This window comes from Akebia trifoliata, chromosome 14, assembly GCF_017979445.1.
Source record: "Akebia trifoliata isolate Shusen 1 chromosome 14, ASM1797944v1, whole genome shotgun sequence".
NCBI lineage: Eukaryota > Viridiplantae > Streptophyta > Magnoliopsida > Ranunculales > Lardizabalaceae > Akebia > Akebia trifoliata.
This window is the reverse complement of record NC_141388.1, coordinates 16,364,474-16,380,842: the sequence shown is the minus strand read 5'-3', so window position 1 is coordinate 16,380,842 and position 16,369 is coordinate 16,364,474. Positions and strand designations below refer to the sequence as shown.

Below are 16,369 nucleotides of genomic sequence, written 5' to 3'. Positions count from 1 at the left end.
ATAAGCTCAATACATTGGAGCATGGACATGTAACATGTAATCAGAAACATACTTGTATTCTCATCATATAGTTAAGAACATTTTCATATTATTTTCATGAAGTTAAGCATCCACCATGGAAATATTTTGGTTAGGGAGTATACCCTCTTCATGAGGTGATTCTCACCATTGTAAGTCTATAATAAGTTCTCTTGGGGCTAAGGGTGAAACTAGGATTTTTAGTTAGTGGGACTAAGCACTAATAATAAAAATGCCATTATCCAATGTTGAAGGGCATGTCATTATTTTGAACACACACACACACACAAATGTGTTTCCAACTTTTTGAAGAAAAACAATTCCTTCACTAAGTAAGAAAAGTTTCTTGATAGGATTACCGTGTGACATCTTAAAACATGATCTGATGCCACAAGATTGTAGAGAAAAAAATTCTAAGAACTTAGAAAAAAAAAAAGTTATTTTAATTTTAAATTTAAATTTAGGAGTTCCATAGTCATGCACTTTCAACACCTTGGATCAAGCCCCAAACATTATGTCTTTCGAAATTTTCTTTTTTGAATATGAGTTTTTCTATGAAATCTACAACGATGTGGTGCTGGATTGGCAATTTGGTAATTGATGCAGGTCTAACGACCCTTAGTAAGATTTTAAATCTTACTAAGTGGGATTAGCCTAAGTCATTCTTGGGCTCACTATTTCAAAGTGGAAATGTCATCAGTTTAATTAACAAAGGGTATCTCTAATACCAATTAAAACCTAAGGATTAAATCACAGATTATTATTATTTATTTATTTAAAGTAATTCAGTGCACACATGGGTTTGCCTTGCCAAGGATGCATGTCATGAGTTTGAAAAACATAGGGGCTATACCCACTCTTAGGTATATTCACTCATGTAAGAATGTAATCTAAGAAGAGCCCTCTTATTAGACATCCTTCAAATTCTAAGCAAATAATAAAATCCTTATTAAAGGGAATATTTGGCTTACCTACACTTTTTAGGTAGACCCATTTAGATTCCAATTAAAGCAATCTTCATGCAACCTCATATTATTATACCTTGCATTTTAGAACTCAAGCCAAGGTTACTCAATTCCACTGGGATAACCTAAGCAAGAGTCCAAAATATTGAGCCTCCATTTGCTTGGATCTTATGTCATTTTTATATTTAAATATTTTAAAATTAATTTAGAATCCTCAAACGTGGTCAAGACTAAGTAATCACTAACTTGGTGGCTAGGATGGAGTGCATAACACCTTCCCCATCTTTCAACTAAGCCTTGTTATCCATTCTCATGGTTAAGACTAGTTTGAAACCACTTCAAGATAAAATGATTTTAGAAAATTATTTTAAGTGATCATTCACATCTCAAATCTTTATCGATGGTAACGACTCCAAAATTCAAGTAATTTAAAAGTTTATGAATGAAATTTACATATCTACAATATAACACCATGAAATTTATTACGTATATCGAGGAATTAAGTCAATTATATTGACATATTTTCCTATTAAATTTTAAAGTAAAATGAATTATAAAAAATAAATCGTGATATTATCGATCTAAAATAATAATTTTTAGAAGGAGAATTTGTTAAATAAAATATATAATTTAGAGAACCTTATCATGATTATGATCGAAGAATTAGAATATTTAATTAAAGTAGATAAAATTCAAAATTTTATAACTAATTTTTTTGGTCAAACAAACGTTACCGTTGAATTCAAAAATATTGAAAAACATAGTTTAGACTATTAGCATTCTTAAATCTGAGTTTAATATGATAAGTTATGAAAATATTAATTTTATCAAGAAAAATTAAATTATAAGGGGTATTTTGATCAATAAAGAAAAATCAGTAAGAAATTTTGAAAATCCAAAATACACAGTTCGAATTGGTCTAATGTAACATAAATAATGAAGAAATGAAAAATATATGAAAAAAGTAATATTATTTAATTATTTTTATATTATTAAAATATTAAAATAAATTATTTTATTAAAATTGGATTTAATTATAATTATTTATATAAAGGGATAGATTTAAAATTCTTGAAGTGTTAAAGGGCTTGAATGTAATTAAAATAAATATAAATATTATTATATTATATATTATATATCATATATTATACATTATTATTATATTATATTATATTATATTATATTATATTATAAGTTAAAATATATTAGAAGATTTGAGACACATCTATATTTCGTTTATATATTATAATATAAAATATTATATTATTATAAAGTAAAAAAGGAAAAATTGATGTTCATTATAACTGTGAGATTGAAATAGAAACAAAGACAAGTAAATTCGAAAGTGGGTTCATGCACGTTGCGTTTATTTGAGATTTAAACGCATTTATGATGTGAATTAAGATCCGGCATTGAAGAAGAAAATACCCACAACTTCGAGATCTATTTAGTCACTAGATTATTTGGTCGAATCGCTAAGGAAATTTGTTAGAAAAATCATTTTAATATCATAAGGACTCGTAAAATCCAATTGCGAAGGTATGAAACTTATAAATTCAAATTTGTAGTATAGTTTTTAATGAAATCTGTATTATTTTAATTTTAATAGTGAGTTTCAAATTTATTATAATTTACATTCAAAATTCATACATCGAATTGTAGAATAATTTATTTTATATCTTTTCTTTGATATTTAAATATCATGAAATAAAAATAAATGAATTTAGGTGAGTGTAACTAGAAAATTTAAAATTTTTTTTAAATAAATTTTTGTAGTAATTTTCGTAGAGTATTCATTTTAAAAAATGTTAAGACACCCTATTTTGAAAATGTATTTTCATTGGGTAATTATTTATTTAAAAAATAAAATATTTAACTTTAAATTTAAAATCAAAAATGAAAATCTCGATTGTTTATAATCGAGAATGAGATTCTCGATTGTTTATAATCAAGAATGGGATTCTCAATTAATTAGAATAAAAAATACTCCAGGTTTAAAGTGCTTTTGAACACTTTGTAATAGAACATGTGATGCAATTAAGACAGTGTATCTGCATATTTACTACTTTATGATATACTATTTTCAATTTACTACTGCATGTTTATAATTCTAAAATACTTGGGAATGTCGTCACACTTGCAAATTTATTTTAATTTATATCAAATGAATTTTGAAAAATATAATTATTATTTTTGTTATCCATTAAAGGGATAATAAATGCCTATAAGATTAATCGATATCTCTTTTCGAAAGTAAATAATTAATTGAGAATAATAGGGGTTTGATATTCTTTCCGGTAGTATGAGAATATATTTATTCCTACTATTCAGGAAATTCCTATCTCATCTTTATTGGAAAACAATAAATTGTACTATAAAAATGGTTTGTAGATGACTAGATTGATTAAGGACACATGAATACCATAAAGATATGATGAAGTTGACTTGTCAAATGATCATTTACATTCTACAGTAGTCAAACGATTGATCTCTGTTAGGGATCAACGACTAGCCTGAGTTGAAAAATACAGTCAATCAATTATGGTAAATTGCCAGACCGATCATAAGATTAGGAATTAATGGTGAGTTCCACACTAGTTAAGTACTAAAGCATCGATATACAGATGGGTATTTTGTATCAATCATGTACCTCATCATTCTTATCATATACATCAAAAGGATTGATATTCTTATGACATGTTTATGTTTTTCTTTTTTTCATTGTGAGATGAAAATATTTCGTTACCATTTTATTAAAGATTAGTCTATTTCGAGTATTATTCATTTTTATTTTAATTTAAAAATCTGTATTATTTATATTATATTAATTTATTTATCCATTCATATTAAGACTATTAATTTGAAATGTGAATTTATTGATTAGTAACTTCTCTATTACTCACCCTACCAACAAAACATTACGGGTGTCCCAACTACCGAGATGCGTATTCTTGATAAAAAAATATTATATAGAGGGATTGCAAGATCATGATGATGAACATTATTTCTATTATTTGTGAATTGAGATTTAAGTTTAGTAGAACTATTTTGTATAGTTTTGAACTTTTTTGTATATATTAACATTATATGTATTATGTCTTTTTGTATGTATATATCTAGAGAGAGATTTAATATTTATGATGTGGACAACTATTGATCAACATGAGATGTGTAGTTGATCTATTTATACTTTTGAATTATAATTATAATATGTTTTTTTGAAGTGATGCATATTCGTTATTATATGATGTTTTTTTGAAGTGATGTATATTTGTTGTTATATGGTGTTTGACTGCAATGGATATATGGATTTTGATTATACAAGTAAAATTTTTTCATAAGTCCAAATTTTAGGAAAAATTCCATCGAAATTATTTGGAAGAAATCCATATCATGTTTAAGTTTTGAAGATCTTCATTTGGATTTTTTTATTTTTCGCTCCACCCTTGAGATTTGAGAAAATTTAAATCATAAAACGGGGACATGACATACAATCTTCATACCTTGTATCATCAATGTTCTTATGTACAAATAGCTCACATCAAACTTGAAATATATTATTTTGATTCACTTGGATTGATTTTATAAAATTGATTTTTATTTATTTAATTTTTTTTATGTAGGGGTGTTTGAACCTATAAGCTCAACTAGTAGAGGGAAGACAACTAGCCTCTTAAAGGACCATATCTCGTGTAGATCCCCGAGTATATGCAATACCCTACAAACCACATGTACTAAGTAAGTTGAGATAAATCCCTATTGTTGGCCACCTAGGGGGCTTGAGTTTTAGTATTAAATAATGGTTTAATTTATAATTTTTTTGAATGCCTCTATTACTTCCTTTTTTAAAAGAAATTAGAAAAAAATATAAAACAAAAATTTTAGAAAACTAATACAAATCAAAGGAGATAAAGAAAGATGAACACCTATTCTATTTTAGAATAATGCTGAAGAGACCTCAAAGATTGGTCTCATTTCAAACTTTCTTGAGGTGGGGGTGTTTACAAACCGTAGATGTTTTTCAAGATACAAGAGAAAAGTATCTATGGTTGTCTACGCACCTCAACGTTAGGAAGTGCTAAATGAGGTCAATCTTGAGGTTACTCCAACACGACTCTTTATAAAATTGCAAACTTGGATGTGCTAATAAAACGTGTAATTAGTTGATCCAGAGTTTGTGAGCAAATTTTTTTTCTAGAAGTGAGATGCTAGGCGTTGTCAAGGTACTTGCTTCATGCTCCGTGCTTCCTGAGTCAATTAAAGTTTGTAATTGTAGATTCCACAACCTAGGTTCAAAACCTTCCTTCACCTTGTGAAAATAAAAAAATAAAAAAAAAATCAATGACTGATTGGAAAAATTGATGATACTTTAAAAAAAAAAGCATCAATAATGAAAATCAATAACTTTTAAAAACAATTGATTATTTAAACAAAAACAAAAAAAAGCTTTTTTGAAAATAGTCAGCACCCCAAGTTGGCGTGGAAATAGAATCTCATATTTAAAATTATAAAAATATTTTTTTATTTATTTTAAATTTGAAATTAACTTAATGAATATTTTAATTAAACTATAAAATAGGTGCATTAAAATTTAAAAAATAATTATAAAATATTTTAACGTTGCATAAATACTACTTTTTGAAATACGCGTGCGTGTTCATGCCACCTGGTAGTGATAAGTAAAGGATAAGAAGTAACAGACACACTATTTAGTTACGGCTCAGGTTAGGCTGACTAGGTTAGTAACATTTCAAATCTTATTAAAAGTTATTATAACTTACATTAAATCTTTTTTAATGTCATCAATTTAGATTTTAGCCTTATGCAACAGATTTGTAGAGGACACAATTTTAAGAATTAAAATATATATATATATATATATATATATATATATAAATTTTTACAGTTAAATTTGAGGTGGTTTGAGATTTTAATAACTAGCTGTGCATTTTCAATAGTTCCATTAAAATTAAAAACGGTTATTATTATTATTTGAATTTTGTTTGAAACTCATGAAATTGAAATATAAAAGGCCGTTGTGTTAGATTGGTAGGTCGGCTCAACGACCTTTAGTAAATTTTTTTTACAGTTAATCTGTTACAACAATTTACTTTAAAACTTGACACTTGGAAATTATAGCACGTGAGGAAATCCCTAGATATTTTCAACTACATTTGTTACTTAGATTTAATTCTAACTTTATGTAATATGTGAGCCATTCCAAGTCAAGTCAATGTCAAATAAGACATTAACACAAAAAAATAAGGGCAAAACTGTCAAATCAAGTTCAAAATGATGGTGGGCGAGAAACAAGCATCTCTGTATATATATATATCTCTCTCTCAGATGCGATATGCTAACCACACAAGTCACAGCCGCCTCCCTCTTTATCAGTCAAACATGCACAAAGTTTGATCAAAATTTTCCATGGTCAAACTTTTCCATAGCTTCTCAGAAGATGCATGGGCCCTTTTGCATACGTGAGCATTTTCATTTTTACTTCTCCTTCTCCCTTTTTCTTCTTCTACTATTACTTCTTTTACAACACAATCTTTTGGCTGGCTTTTGTCTCTTTTTCTCTCTACATCTTTCTCTTTCTCTCAATCTCAATTTTTCTTCTTCTTATGGCTTCTTCACCTGGAAGTTTAGAGACTTCTGCTAATTCTCATTCAAACTTTTCTTTTTCGTCCCAATTTTTAAATCCCTCTTTCACTGATCTTCTCTCGGGAGGAGGAGAAGATGATACATATAATCAAAATCAAGAGAGAATTACAATGAGTCAAGGACTATCAGATCGTATTTCTGATCGAACAGGTGGTGTTGGAGTTCCAAAATTTAAATCAATTCCTCCTCCTCAACTACCCATCTCTCCAACTTTGTTTTCTCCTTCTTCTTATTTTTCAATACCAACTGGTATCAGCCCAGCTGAACTCTTAGATTCACCTGTCCTTCTCTCATCTTCTAATGTAAGTAAAGATATATTTCTTTGTGTTTTAATCTTTTATGAGTAATTTTTGTTACTGGATTGATGTATTTCTTTTATTTGTTTGTGTGTTATATTGGGTTTATTAAAAAAAATTGAGTCATTCTTGTTATTGGATAGGTGAGTTTGTGTTCTTGTGTTTAGTTCTCCAAATTTTACTCATATATTTATACTCTTATGATCAAAGAACTAAACCAAATTTGTATAGACGTCGTTTTTGTGTGTTTGATTGTATGGGTTTATTAATTCTTCAAATTCTACTCATTTTTATACTATCCAATATTTCTAATTAAGTTCGAAGAATTAAACAAAATTTGTGTACATCTGTCTGACTCCATTCATGCTATAATTGGATTAATGGGTCTCTGTTGTTTTAGTATGGGTTTGTTTAATTCTCACCATATATTTGTAAAATCGAAAAACAAAACCAAATATGTATAAAATCCGTCTGGTTTCATTCTTTATATAATTGGATTAATGGGGTTGCTTTTCATTTGTTTTCTTAATTCTACAATTTTAGATTCTACCATCTCCAACTACTGGATCATATCCTGCTCAAGCATTCAATTGGAGGGGTAATTCTGGTGATTTCCAACAAGGTATCAAGAAAGAATACAGAAACTCCTCTGATTTCTCTTTCCAACCCCAAACAAGGCCTACTACAACTTCGTCTGGATCGTTCTTTCCGACCTCTAAGACAACAATTTCTTCGGTATATTTCGTTCTGTTTTTGCCAAGTTTCTCTGTTTTTATTTTTTATTTTTTATTTTTTTTCTGGTTAAATTATTGTCTAAAAAATGGTTATTTGATTTCAATTTATAGGGAGAAAGCAATAAAGGACAGCAACAACCATGGAATTTCCAAGAATCAACCAAACAGACTAATTTCTCAACTGGGAAGAACATTGTCAAATCAGAATTTGTCCCATTACATAGCTTTTCACCTGAAATTTCTACAATACAAACTAATACCCAAACCAATGGAGGACTCCAATCTGATTATAACCAATACTCTCAACCTTCTCAATCTATTAGAGAGCAAAAAAGATCAGATGATGGATATAATTGGAGAAAATACGGCCAAAAACAAGTGAAAGGAAGCGAAAATCCTCGTAGTTATTACAAGTGCACTTATCCTAATTGCCCAACTAAGAAGAAAGTTGAGAGGTCTTTAGATGGACAGATTACTGAAATAGTTTATAAGGGTAGTCATAACCATCCAAAGCCTCAATCTACTAGAAGATCATCATCTTCATCTCATCAAATTCAAGCTTCTTTGGCCCCTTCTTTAGAAATATCTGATCATTTTGCATCACATGGGACTACACAAATGGAATCAGTTGCGACGCCTGAGAATTCTTCGATCTCTATTGGAGATGATGATGTCGATCGAAGCTCTCAGAGGAGTAAGTCAGGTGGTGATGAATTTGATGAAGATGAACCAGAGGCCAAAAGATGGTAAGGTTTCTAATAGAAAAGCAAATTAAGTAGTTTCTTAATGTTTATGTTGTTTTAGTGTGATTTATTTAAGTTTTTTTCAGGAAGAAAGAGAATGAAAATGAAGGTATATCAGCTTCAGCAAATAGAACTGTGAGGGAACCTAGAGTTGTAGTTCAAACAACTAGTGACATTGACATTCTTGATGATGGATATAGGTGGAGGAAATATGGGCAGAAAGTAGTAAAGGGAAATCCCAACCCAAGGTGAGAGACTTTGCTTTCTTTACCTAATTTTTGAAATCAAACTTATCTTTCTAGTTCTTCTGTTATATTATACTCTATAGTACAAGTATGTAGGCCTTATAAAGTAACTAAACCATTTAAATTTACCCATAGAGGAGGATGAGTGACTACCACTAATGGGTACGTTATTAAGATTATACCCTTCATCAACTTTTACCAAAAAAGAAAAAAAAAATCGTAATTTATGTTAAGTGTATGTTTTCCTCCACTCTCGTGTGTGTCATACCTCAATTGAACCTTGTGACCCACTTATATTTATTGTTCTTCCCCTCTCCAACAGATTGGTCATTTGAAGGTATTTGGTTGGTTAACATGGTATCAAAGTGTTAGGTTCATATAGGTTACGGATGGGTTCAAGTATGGGTGAGGGGGGAGTATTGAGTACTGTATATTTCCCACCACTCTTGGTGTGTCATTCCCCACTTGAGCCCCATGACACTCTTATATTCATAACTCTCCTATCCAATAGATCTGTTTTTTGGAATAATTGGTTGGTTAACAATTATCTTGATTATCAAAATGTTGAGTTTGATTTGTAACATTTTTATGGGTTTTTTGTTAATCTAATAATAGGAGTTACTACAAGTGTACAAGTACTGGATGCATGGTACGAAAGCACGTCGAGAGAGCATCCCATGATCTTAGAGCGGTGATCACAACATATGAGGGGAAGCATAATCATGATGTTCCTGCAGCTCGTGGCAGTGGCAGCCATTCGATTAATAGGCCATTGCCGGATAACAACAACAATAACAATAATGTAGCAATGGCAATAAGGCCTTCGATCACGAACAATCACTCTAACAATATGATGAGCAACATGCTTCGGAATCCGAGAATACAAATGTCGGACGGGCAAGCGCCCTTCACACTAGAGATGCTACAGAGCCCAGGGAGTTTTGGATTTGGAAACTCGATGGGTTCATATGGGTCAACACGTACAACAACAACAACAACAGCACACAGACAATGGGTTCCCAAAGACCAAAGAAGAACCAAAGGAAGACATGTTTATGGAGTCTCTCTTATACTGAAATTGCTTAATTGTGGGTAAAGGATCAATTAAAAAAAAATGCTCAATTTGTTTGATTTATTATATTATATATTATATTTATTTTTGTGGGTTTATTTTTTTGTCATCGATTGTGGTATTACAAGAGCTGTTGTCTCATTTGTTCATTTGTTGTAGGGTGTCGCTCTTTAGCCACTTCTCAGTTTTGCTTTGTTTCCATGTAAAAAGGGCAAAATAGGCTTTTTTCCATAAATGGGAACGTGAATCTCAGTTCATATTTTATATAAATTTAAAAGTAGTTGATATTTGAATAAAATTTCTATTTGGATTTTAACATCTATATATATATATATATATTTAGTGGTTTGCTTGATGAACACGTTGGTCAAGTCAAACATGAGAAGCTTCGGCTACGTGGACTTTTAATTTTTGTGAATTTACATTTACACCCCTTATAAGAATCCCAATCTGTAGAATGAGATGTATGTATTAGTTTTGCGATTTGATATTATTTGAGGGTTAAAATGGAGATAATATGAGTTTAAGATAAGATGGAGACGTTTACTTGAGGAGCACGGCTTTTATAGGATATTAGTGGTTGAGGGTGGCCTGACTACCCACCCACCCACCGACTTATAACCACAAAAAGACAACTTGGGTGACAGAGGGAGAGACTTGTGTGTATTTCACATTCGTAGAAGTCATCCTCATCACAACCGTCCAATTGAATTACTGTTCTTTAATTGAAGGGTTACGATAATTCCATTATCGTGTCCTGTAGGTCTTATTCTCCCTACTGTAGCATAAAAGTTTTTTCCTCTAGATGATGATGCCCAAATCATATCATCTTAAGTGATAAAGATAAAATCATATCATCATATAATAAAAATATTTATGATAATTATTCATGACATAATGACGTGGCAATATTACAATTTCTCTTATCCCTCAAGGATGTTAAAACTTACAAGACAAGATCAAAAGAAATAATTGAGAAACTTTCCAATGTTTCAATGGACTTGGTAAAATCTTTCTTTCTAAATGGTCCATATTTCCCTTTATAACAAATTTTTATGTATTCAAAATATTATTTTCTCACACCTTTTAACTTATCAAAAACTTTCAAATTAAGTTAATTGTGATTCATTATAATGCTTTGTGATAGGGAATCATAAATGAAGATCGATATATTTATTTATAAGTAACTTTCTACAAGGATTTATTTTTACTTATTGACATATGTAATTTGTGGGGTATTGCATGTATTCAGAGGGATCTGGGCAACACATATGATGTTCTAAGAGGCCAGTTGCCTTGCCCCTATTTTGGACCATTGAGTTTGGATCCCGCGTAATAATATATATTAACAACAAATTACAAATGGATAATGAAAAAATTATAATTTTGAAGATTGTAATGTTTGACTAGGAGTATCCATTTCACCGTATACATGCATTTTGGGAATTTTAAAAAGATTTATTAAGTTTTGAGTAAAAAAAGATTGGAAAAATCAAAATAGTTGAGGCTCAACACTTTAAGTTTTCCTAAAATTTCTCAAAAAATCATTCTTTTTTTCATAGAATTTTCATTCAAACATCTTTTCTTTTAAATAAAAACATCATTTGGTTAAAAAATAACCCGAAAACGTCAAGTCACAACCTTTTAAAGAGTCTTGACAATTTTCTTTTTTGTTACAAAATAAATACTCGGATCAAACATTATGACTAAAACTACATAATTATGAGAATGTTATTATTCATTATTTCAAATTGTTGAAATAAATTAAAACTTAGAAATTATGAGTATTGATGGGTACAAGTATATTTTTCTACATTCATAATTTACTATCACAAATTATCAATCGTGGAAATTTATTGCAATCCTAGTTAAAAACTTTACATATTTAGAAAAATCTTAGGGACAATGACCGCGAAGAACTATTTTTTGAAAATATGTATAAAAAAATTTTTGTACTCTTTAGTACCTAATTGATCAAATATTAGTCTAAAAAGGATTTTTAAAACGAAAATACCATAAGTAACCTTTCAATGATTTTTAAAGTTCAAAGAAATACTATAATATAGTGGTGAAATAGACACTCGGATCAAACATTATGGATTAAGCTTCAAAATTATGAAATGTTATTATTCGTTATTTCAAATTGTTGAAATAAATAAAAAAAATAAATTAAAACTTAGAAATTATGAGTATGTAATTCTCTTTTTTGATGGGTACAAGTATATCTTTCTACATTCTTGATTTATTGTCACAAATCGTCAATTGCAGAAATTTATTACAATCGTTGTTAAAAACTTTAGATATTTAGAAAAATCTTAGGGACAATGACCACAAAGACTTATACTTTTGAAAATATGTATAAAAATATTTCTTTTAAAAAATTATGGACTCTTTAATACCCAATTTATCAAATATTAGTCTAAAAAGAATTTTTGAAGCAAAAATACCATAAGTAACCTTTCAATGATTTTTAAAATTTAAAGAAATATATTTATTTGAGAATATTTGATGAACTCCTATATTTTATAATAACATGCCCCTTAACTATGGTCACCTCTTATAAATAAATATATAAAAAAAAAAAACTTGTTTATCTTATCAGAACTAGTAATCTTTAAATCACATAGGTGGTGATAACTATACTAATGATGATGATGGAGATGAGTATGATCGTCATTCAACTGGTTTGGTCTATGTATATTAGATTTATTAAAATATATAAATAATTTTAATTTTAAATAATTAAAATATAATTTTAAAATTAGACTTGAATGTTTATCGAATTAATTCAACTAAAAAATTAGCATGTCGATACTAATGAGTCAAATAAAATTATATTGAATTTGATTTTTACAATATATATATATATATATATATATATATTAATAACTAAATTAATTAGTTTAAATTTTTTATTTCACTCCTTATATTTTTAAATCTAATACTTTGTAAAGTTATTAAAAGAGTATTTCAGATATTTTTTTTTAATAGATAAATATTTTATTAAATGAGACTTAAATGACCAGTATTTTTATTAGGGGACTATTCAAGATATATTCTCAATAAATGATCCTTCAAAGTCAATCTCCCATAATCTTATAAGAAAAAATGAGGTTAGATTGTTGGTCCGTTCAACACCAAACATTTTGGCCAATCATTTTTGTCCTACATGGGTTAGAAGTTTTGGAATGGATTGATATTTGGTGAGGATGATCTCTACGGTGAGGAGATCCTCCTCATTAAAAATCAGTCCATTCCAAAACTTCTAGCGCCATGTTTACAAGTTGAAAAATCGTGGACTGTCCATTTTTTGTAAACCATTTTTTATGGGATTAGAAGTTTTAGAATGGATGTTTTTTGGTGATGATGATCTTCTCACCGTAGAGATCATCCTCACAAAAAATCAGCCCATTACAAAACTTCTAACCCATGTTTTGAAAAAAATTTATCAAAATGTTTGGTGCTAAACATTTCCCACCAATATTCTTTATTAGAAGATTATTCACTATATATTCTCAATAAATAATCCTTCAAAGTCATTCTCCCATAATCTTATAAGAAAAAATGGGGTTAGATTGCTAATTTTCAACAGTCCGATTTCCTACGTATGAAATCAAATATATTTGTACCCATGAGCCCATTTACTGATAAAAAGAAAAAAATATTAAACATGATCATACGAGGTTCCTGTTTATTTCTTCTGTATCCATATGAATGCATTAAATGCCGTTTACATTGAGGGAAAGAGATTGATCTCCTAAAAGTCCACCGCTGAGAAACTTTCTTCCCACAGCACTGACAGGTCACAACACCTTTCATTCGTTGACATGTGGCAGAAAGAATGAAAAAAAAAGAGAGAAGTTCTCTCTCCTACCCACATTTACTTTAGGCGGAAATTTTAGTAGATTTCAAATCTTACTAAGATTCGTTGGGCCACATGAATTACGACGTTGACATTCTAACACGGCAACCTTTTAGATCTTAAAAGAATAGTCAGATTCAATAAAAAAAAATATCTTTTTGAAATTTGATCCAAATTGTTAAAAATGGACGGTTAGTAAACTCTCAAATTTAAAATAAAATTTTAATTATTATAAATATATTTATTTTTAAAATTCTTAGATTTTAGTTTTCTACAACCACGAGTCATTGAATCATGTTTTTACATGCCATAAAAAAAATTCTTTCTTCCATTGTGAACAGGAAAGAGAGAAAATTTCTCCTTTTTTCCTCCTCTCCCTACGGCATGTCAATGTCTATGAGGTGTTTTGAGTACTGTGAGCCAAAAAAATAAAAAAATTTCCAACTCGGCTATACATTGCTGGAAAAGAGGTCTATCAACCTGGCATCCACATTTTTTTTTTCTCCCAAGCACTCCCCCTATGGTAATAGGGTTGTCAATAGATATTAATTAGATTAAGTATTGAAAATTCAAGTCATGTATATGAGTCATGGTGGAGTGACCTTAAGATGATTGCACCTCATATTGCTATCTTGCACTACGTGAAAGTGGATAGGAACCATACACTTTCATGGGAGGGTTCGTCATGTGAGAGATTTAATCTTAAGGTCACTTCAACATTATTCTATTTATATATCTCAAGTTCTAAAAAGGACTTTGTGGCATCATTCAACTATGCATTGCAGCCATTGACCGCCATTCTCAGTGGTCACTCTCAGGGATAACGGGGAGAGGAGGGAGAACTTCTAGGTCATACATCTAGCAGTAAGCATCCCCTAACAAATATGAAAATTTTATATAGATCTCTTAATATTGAAGTATATTATTGGATCACATTGATTTCACTATGAAAAATAAATTTGCAATACAAATTTCTCCTTTTAAGCTTGATCGATGTCTTAATTACTATGTTAAAAGATGAACTGTATTCTTTATTGATAAGGGTGGACCTAGAGAATTTTACTAGCGGGGCTAAACTAAGTATTACAAAGATGAAATTAGAAAAATTATAAATAGTTAGAGGATTTTAGAAAATAAGAAGATTTAGAAAAATAAAATCTAAAAAAAATGAGAAATGATGGTTTTTTGATTTTTTTTTCAACTCAAACTCTTAGAGTGGGGAATTTGGAGAAGACAAGTTGAGTACAAACCTTAGTAATTATGCCATTTTAAGCAAAATGACATTTATTTAGGAAACCCACCTAAACTTACCCAGTAAAGTTGACTTGACTTGGTGAGTTTTAAAACTATGATTAGTTGAAGCATTTTTAAATTGTGTTAAGAGTTTTTTTTTCCAAGATTTTATATATAAAAGGGTAAGTCTCGCAACTTAGTAAGGGTTGTCAAGCTTAATTGGTGGCATCCAAAAGCATGACCTAATGCCATAGATACCTAGAGGAAAAAATTCTATGAACTAAAAAAAATATTATTTTTCACTGTCAAAATTTAATTTTAAATTTGAGAATCTGATGGGAGGTCTATAGTCATCCATTCTCTAAACCTTGAATCAAGCCCAAAATTATTATTTTCATTTTTGTCTGAGATTTTCCATGAAATCTAGAGGGTTGTGGCATTGGATTGCTAATTTGGTCTATTGTAAGATTTGAAATCTTACTAACTTAGTAAGAAAAGTTTCTCTATCTAAAAGGAATCAGGCTAGCCTACTAACTTAGTTAGATTTTAAATCTTATTAGGGGTCGTGATCTCACATTGTGACAATCAAAACATGATCCAATGCCATAGGGATGTAGAGGATGAAATTCTAAGAACTTTGGTAAAAACAATTAAAAAAAATTTGGAGTTCGGTGATTGTCCATTTTCAATAACTTGGATAAAATTAAAAAAAAAATTTAGATTTATTTTTTAATCTGAGTTTTTCCATGAAATTTGGAAGGTTGTGTTGGAATTCCAATGTGGTAATCCATATGTCCCAATGACTCTCAGTAAGGAGAGTATTTTTCATATAAAAATATTTCTTGAGGCCACGGTCAGCTCAGTCCATGCCACTGTGAATGGCTTTTAATCCCAAGACTTTATTTATAAAAATATTTTGTGAAAAATAAATTTGAAAATATTAAAACATATTTTTTGAAAATTTCATGGGGCTATGGCCCATCTTCTCTATGTGTAGTTCACTTCCGTCCTACTTGTTGATCAGTACCATCAAACTCTACAAACAATAGTATTATGGGTCTCGTTCGACATGTAACGTAAGGGAGACAACACTTGTCCTATATGAGTTAGAAGTTTTAGAATGAACTTATTTTAAGTGAGGATGATCTCTATTGTGAGGAGATCTTCTTTAAAAAAAAAAAAAAATCAGCTAAATCTGAAATTTCTAATCCCATCAAAAGTAGTTTAGAATTGTGGACCATCATTTTTTTTTACTATTAATTCGTGAAAAATAAAATGAACAGTGTAAATTTTGTTTGATAAAAAAACTTAATTCTGAAAATGGTAATTTACTGTTTTTTGAAATAGTTTCAATTGTGCAACGATTTGAAAAATATTTGTACTCCGTTTTGAGAATTTTCTCTTAAAAATATATATTTCTATTGTTTTTAGTTAGGCAAACAGCCAATTAGAAGTCAATTTGAAGGTGGGTTTAACAATTTTGAACTTAGGTTATGGATCAAAACATTACAAGCCTTGCCAACTTAGCTTCATGGAC

General features: G+C 29.4%; 1 pseudogene across 1 annotated transcript; it reads left to right on the top strand.

Moving 5' to 3' along the window:
* The first annotated feature begins 6,357 nt into the window (after positions 1-6,357).
* Positions 6,358-9,833, top strand: LOC147386453 (WRKY transcription factor WRKY24-like; annotated as a pseudogene). The gene is made up of 5 exons (XR_015172012.1): positions 6,358-6,949; positions 7,487-7,678; positions 7,789-8,423; positions 8,507-8,668; positions 9,281-9,833. The product of XR_015172012.1 is annotated as a WRKY transcription factor WRKY24-like (transcript).
* The last annotated feature ends 6,536 nt before the right edge of the window (positions 9,834-16,369 follow it).